The sequence below is a fragment of the Nicotiana sylvestris genome, chromosome 11, assembly GCF_000393655.2.
Source record: "Nicotiana sylvestris chromosome 11, ASM39365v2, whole genome shotgun sequence".
NCBI classification, from domain to species: Eukaryota; Viridiplantae; Streptophyta; class Magnoliopsida; order Solanales; family Solanaceae; genus Nicotiana; species Nicotiana sylvestris.
In genome coordinates, this window is record NC_091067.1 from 124754017 (window position 1) to 124761032 (window position 7016).

Consider the following 7016-nt stretch of genomic DNA (forward strand, 5'->3'; position numbering starts at 1 on the left):
TAGAGGCATCGGGGGCGCAATGCCCTCGACCTATTCTCAAACTTTAAATAGGTAGGACGGCGCGGCTGCTTTGTTGTGCCGCACCAAGGAATCACGAGCTCCAAGTGGGCCATTTTTGGTAAGCAGAACTTGCGATGCGGGATGAACCGGAAGCCGGGTTACGGTGCCAAACTGCACGCTAACCTAGATCCCACAAAGGGTGTTGGTCGATTAAGACAACAGGACGGTGGTCATGGAAGTCGAAATCCGCTAAGGAGTGTGTAACAACTCACCTGCCGAATCAAGTAGCCCCGAAAATAGATGGCGCTTAAGCGCGCGACCTACACCCGGCCGTCGGGGCAAGTGCCAGGCCCCAATGAGTAGGAGGGCGCGGAGGTCGCTGCAAAACCTTGGGCGTGAGCTTGGGCAGAGCGGCCGTCGGTGCAGATCTTGGTGGTAGTAGCAAATATTCAAATGAGAACTTTGAAGGCCGAAGAGGGGAAAAGTTCCATGTGAACGGCACTTGCACATGGGTTAGTCGATCCTAAGGGTCGGGGGAACCCCGACAGATAGCGCGTTGCATGCGTACTCCGAAAGGGAATCGGGTAAAATTCCTGAACTGGGACGTGGCGGTTGACGGCAACGTTAGGAAGTCCGGAGACATCAGCGAGGGCCTCGGGAAGAGTTATCTTTTCTGTTTAACAGCCTTCCCACCCTGGAAATGACTCAGTCGGAAGTAGGGTCCAGCGGCTGGAAGAGCACCGCACGTCGTGTGGTGTACGGTGCGCCCCCGGTGGCCCTTGAAAATCCGGAGGACCGAGTGTCGTCTATGCCCAGTCGTACTTATAACCGCATCAGGTCTCCAAGGTGAACAACATATGGTCGATGGAACAATATAGGCAAGGGAAGTCGACAAAATGGATCCATAACTTCGGGAAAAGGATTGGCTCTGAGGGCTGGGCACGGGGGTCCCAGTCCCGAACCCGTCGGCTATCGGTGGACTGCTCGAGCTGCTCCCGCGGCGAGAGCGGGTCGCCGCGTGTCGGCCGGGGGACGGACTGGGAACAGTTCCTTCGGGGGCCTTCCCCGGGTGTCGAACAGCCAACTCAAAACTGGTACAGACAAGGAGAATCTGACTGTATAATTAAAACAAAACATTGCGATGGTCCCTGCGGATGTTTACACAATGTGATTTCTGCCCCAGTGCTCTAAATGTCAAAGTGAAGAAATTCAACCAAGCGCGGGTAAACGGAGGGAGTAACTATGACTCTCTTAAGGTAGACAAATGCCTCGTAATCTAATTAGTGACGCGCATGAATGGATTAACGAGATTCCCACTGTCCCTGTCTACTATCCAGCGAAACCACAGCCAAGGGAATGGGCTTGGCAGAATTAGCGGGGAAAGAAGACCCTGTTGAGCTTGACTCTAGTCCGACTTTGTTAAATGACTTGAGAGGTGTAGTATAAGTGGGAGCCGAAAGGCGAAAGTGAAATACCACTACTTTTAACGTCATTTTACTTATTCCGTGAATCTAATATATTTGTGAATATATTAGGCGAAAAAGAATCATAATAGACATGTACAACACCAAATAACACAAACCAAAGTACAACTTAGCTAATATATTCACAAATGACTTTTATACATTGTAAATGATATTTTTTACAAAAAATAATATTTTTTTTGAAATATTTAAATTAAAAAAAGAAAAATACTTAATAAAATACTAAAAAATATGAAAATTATTATAAATATAGAAAAAACAATGGAGAAAAATTCTAATACATCTTGTAATAATATAAAACATAAAAGATTAAATATTTTTGTTAAAAAGTGACATAAAAACTATTTAAAATTACAAAACAATGCATAAAAATTAATAAAAAATAGGTAAAATACATAATATTATTATAAAAGTGTGTAGATGACCAACCACCAATAAGCATGAGGCACCTCCGTTGTCGCAACCACAACAAGTGATTCCGATTTAAAACCACCGCCGCCAACCACCAAGCATCGACCAACCGTCGCTGGTCGTTACCGCTCGAACCACCGCGACTTTCCACCACCGCCACCAACGACCACCAACGTCATTGTGCTTTGCATGTTGCTAAGCATTGGCTAGCACTAGAAGTGGTGCAACGTGGTGCGACGTGGTGCGGCTTGGTGCGACGTCGTGCCATGGGCACGCCCTGCCATGTCCTGTGACGTCCTGGCACGTCCTGAACCGTGCCATGGCCATGTCCTGCCATGTCCTGACCCGTGCCATGGCCATGCCCTGCCATGTCCTGCGACGTCCTGACACGTCCTGCCATGTCCTGACCCGTGCCATGGCCACGCCCTGCCATGTCCTGCGATGTCCTGACACGTCCTGACTCGTGCCATGGCCATGTCCTGCGCCGTCCTGACACGTCCTGACTCGTGCCATGGCCATATCCTGCCATGTCCTGCGACGTCCTGACTCGTCCTTACACGTCCTGACTCGTGCCATGGCCATGTCCTGCGACATCCTGGCACATCCTGACTCGTGACATGGCCGTGTCCTGCGACGTCCTGGCACGTCCTAACACGTGCCATGGTCGTGTCCTGCGACGTCCTGACACATCCTGACACATGCCATGGCCGTGTCCTGTGATGTCCTGACACGTCCTGACACATGCCATGGTCGTGTCCTGCGACATCCTGACTCGTTCCATGGCCACGTCCTGACACGTCCTGGCACATCCTGACTCGTTCCATGGCCACGTCCTCACACGTCCTGGCACATCCTGACTCGTTCTGACTCATGCCATGGCCATGTCCTGCGACGTCCTGACACGTCCTAACATGTGACATGGTCGTGTCCTGCACATCCTGACACGTCCTGACACGTGCCATGGTCGTGCTCTGCGACGTCCTGACACATGCCATGGCCACGTCCTGCCATGTCCTAACACGTCCTGACATGTGCCATAGCCACGTCATGCTATGTCCTGACACGTGCCATGGTCATGTCCTGCCATGTCCTGACACGTCCTGACTCGTGCCATGGCCATCCTGCGACGTCCTAGAACATGCCATAGCCATGTCATGCGACGTCCTGGCACGTGCCATGGCCATGTCCTGCGACGTCCTGACACGAGCGGACCCGTGCCATGGCCATGTCCTGCCATGTCCTGCGACGTCCTAATGCATGCCATGGCCATGTCCTGCGACGTCCTGACACGTCTTGCGTCGTGCCATGGCCACGCCCTGCCATGTCCTGCGACGTCCTAACATGTCCTACGCCGTGACATGGCCACGCTGTAAGCACGTGATTTTTGACCCTCCCCGAGAATTTTCACATTTTTAGCGTGAATATGTGAAATTGGGTCCAATATAGTCATTTTAACTATTTTTACTTTATTTCGGCGCAAAAAGAAAAAATTTCAAAATATATATATATATAAATTTTAGTTTATGTATCCCTCATAAACTTGAAAAATCAAAAATTGCACTTTATTTTTACTTTATATAATTTCGAAAATTACAAAAAAAATAAAACAAAATATAGTTCTATTAAGGTTTTATAGTCATTATAATTTTGAAAAAATACAAAAAATATTACTTCATATTTTTTGTCTTTATTAAAGAACGAAAATTACAAAAAAGTATAGTTTTATTAATATTCTATAGTCATTTTAACTTTGAAAAAATACAAAAATTACTTCATATTTTATCTTAATATTTAAAAAAAACGAAAATTACAAATAGTTTTATTAATATTTTGTAGCTATTTTAAACCTTGAAAAATATTTAAAAAGATATAGTTTTGTTTAAATACTAGTCTTATTTTTGGTAGTTATTTTGCTTACATAGGACTAGTTAAGCAACGTGTTCCTATTTCTCGGGTCCGGGCAAAAGAATAATATTCGGGTTCAAACTACCCGGTTTTAGGCCTAATTTTCGGACCGAGCCCATAATAAACCGTGTCCAGGACACGTGGGGAACCCCACCACGCGTGGGGGACATATGCCTCGAACCCCACCACGCGTGGGGCTCATTTTCATGGGCATTGAAACACGGACAAAATTTAAAAAGAGGAGGAACGAGAAGGACTTTGGAAAAAATTTTGAAAGGGGTTACTACTGTTCAATCTTCTTCTTCAACAAGAAGAAGAAGAAAACCCTAGCAGCCCAACCCCGTCAACTCCCTCTCCGCCATAACCGCCCGACCAACTCCCCCATAACAACCAACAAAACCACCTCCATCACGAACCAAGACGCACCTCCGTCAACCACCATTGCCATCCGCCACGAGCTCCAGCTCCACCCAAAACCAGTCGCGACTCGGAACAACCATCGCTGCTGTTCCGTTCAGCTCCTTCTCCGCCATCGTCACTGCCCACGTTGCCACTGTCCCTCGTCGACAACCTCCCAGCTGCCCAAACGACCACTGTTCCTCCGTCTTCTTCAAAAAACCAGTCCAAAAACCCTACCCCGTCTCAACCCAAACCAACAGCAACCACCCGCCAGTCCACGCCCGCCATTGCAACCCGTTGCGAGCTTCCCCCGTCGACCAAGCATCACCACCGTTCGACCCCGTCACAATCCAAACCCAACACCCCTACTGCCCAGAACCATCAACAAACCTCCATTGTTGTCCACCCCGTCACCTCCACCATAACCGACGACCTCACGACCACTGCCCCAAACACCACCCTAACACCACCACAAACAGATTTCTCCACCTCCAGTCGCACCCCCCCAACGTTCGAAGCCCAGCAACCTTTCGTCGCCACCCTCTCGCGTCCAAACTTCGAAACGCCACCACCCCACGTCCGTCAACCACTGCCCGCAACCCCACCGTCCAAACGCGACCACCACTGCTTCAGCTCATGTTATCGTAGTTCTTTCACTGTTGTCGTGCAGTCCGTTGAGGTCAACCTTTTCTATGGTTTCCCGGTCGAGGTTATCCGTAGAGGTCGCTGTAGGGGTTCGGTCCATGGCTCTATGCGTTTCTGTTTATTCAGGTTAGTAAGCCTCGATGTATTGGATTAAAGAAATTTTACGTTCAATGTTTGAAGTTGCAATATATCAATTGATATGATAATTTTCTGCTTATGTTTCACCGTATGCATTTTAGTTCATTTTTGTGTTATGTTATTATTGATTACTTGATGTCATTTGATTTAGTTGTATTAGTAGTCCCAAGATTAGTATTGTTATTATTTACGTTCAATGTGTTATGTTATTATTGTCTTAGTTTATTTGGACAAAATTAGTATTAGTACCTGTTGTTGCTACGCCCGAAACACTCATTCGCTTAACTTCTTTTAGCAAATCTTGACAAGTTATGAGATTGTAGTTGTGAAGAAGCCGTAAGGTTTAGCATTGTTAAAGGCGTTAAAATGGCATCCTTTAAAAATAAATAAATAATTATAAAAAATAATAATAAATAATAATAAAAAATAAAAAAAGAGACGAGCTTCGCTAAATAAAAATGTACAAATTGTGGAGCCCTCGCAAAATATATGTGTTAAATACTTAGATTCCGGGACGGGCCGTTTAGTAAATTTCACGGCCCTACCCCAAAATAATAATGCGCTAGTTGCTTTAGGCGCGCCTTTAATAATGTTATCTCCCTAAACTCGGGTGCACATTTATGTGACCCAAATCCAAATCTCAACGGAGTCGAAATGTGTCTCTAGTCACGGGCGCATTGATTGTGGCGTGGCCCGAGATGCATTTCCATGACGTTGCAAATTCCTTTAAAAAATAAGAATGAGATGAGCCTCGCCGAATAAAAATACAAATTGCGGGGCCCTCAGTAAATACTTGTTTTAAATTACTTAGAATTCAGGAGGGCCGCTTAGCGAATTTCGTGGCCTTCCCAAAATAGTAACGCGATAGTCTTTTTAGGCGCGTGTTTAATAATTTACTTTCTTAAGCTCGGGTGTGCATTTCATGCGACCCAAATCCGATCCCAAAACATCAAATAAAATGTGTTCCGGATTGTGGGTGCATTTCATGTGACGCAGTCCAAAGACGTGTTTTAAGCGATGTTCACATTCTTGTAAAAACAATAATAATAAAGCGGTTAAAAGTCAAAATTTGCACATAAGTTCATACTTGTATAAAATCAGATAATCAAGCCGAATATAACAATTGAGCGACCGTGCTAGAACCACGGAACTCGGGAATGCCTAACACCTTCTCCCGGGTTAACAGAATTCCTTATCCGGATTTCTGGTACGCAGACCATAATATAGAGTCATTCTTTTCCTCGATTCGGGATTAAAATTGGTGACTTGGGACACCCTAAATCTCCCAAGTGGCGACTCTGAAATAATTAAACCAATCCCGTTTCGATTGTCCTTTAATTGGAAAAACTCCCCTACGCCCCTCGGGCGCGGAAAAAGGAGGTGTGACAGCTCTGGCGACTCTGCTGGGGACTTGGCCCAGAACCACTGGTTCAGGGTTAGAAATTCGAGCTTAGATAAATTGTTATATTTGGCTTTATCTGATTTTTTACATGTTTTAAGCCTAATGTGCTAAATGTTGCTTTTACCGCTTTGATATTATGTGAACTGTATATAAACTGTGCCGAAACCCATATCCTTTCTGAGTCTTCTAAATCATGAAGAAGGGTGTACTTCGTACGACTTCTTTTCTGTATAGTGTCAAATCCCAATTTAGAACGAGGTTCGGACAAGTTGCTAAGCCGGTGAAGCTTCTGTATTCCCGGTACGCTGCCCCCCCTCGGCTCGAGCTGTCCGCTCGGGTAAGCCAGGTCTAGAACAAACACCCAGGTCTGAACCTAGTATAACAAAGCCACATGCCGGATCCCTAGTAGGAACGTTTATTTGCATCATGTGCATTTGACTTAGGGGACTCAACACAGGGGTTGGGTCCGTCTAGGACAAGCAACCTGAAAATAATAGACAATCTTTCGGCATCCTATGTGCTACATGTTGTATTTAGTCAAGGGCGTATGGGTCATTGGGTCATTTCCAGCATGATGTTATTTTAATCAAAGCATGGGGAACATTTGTGGAATCCAAGAAGCCTTGGAATTC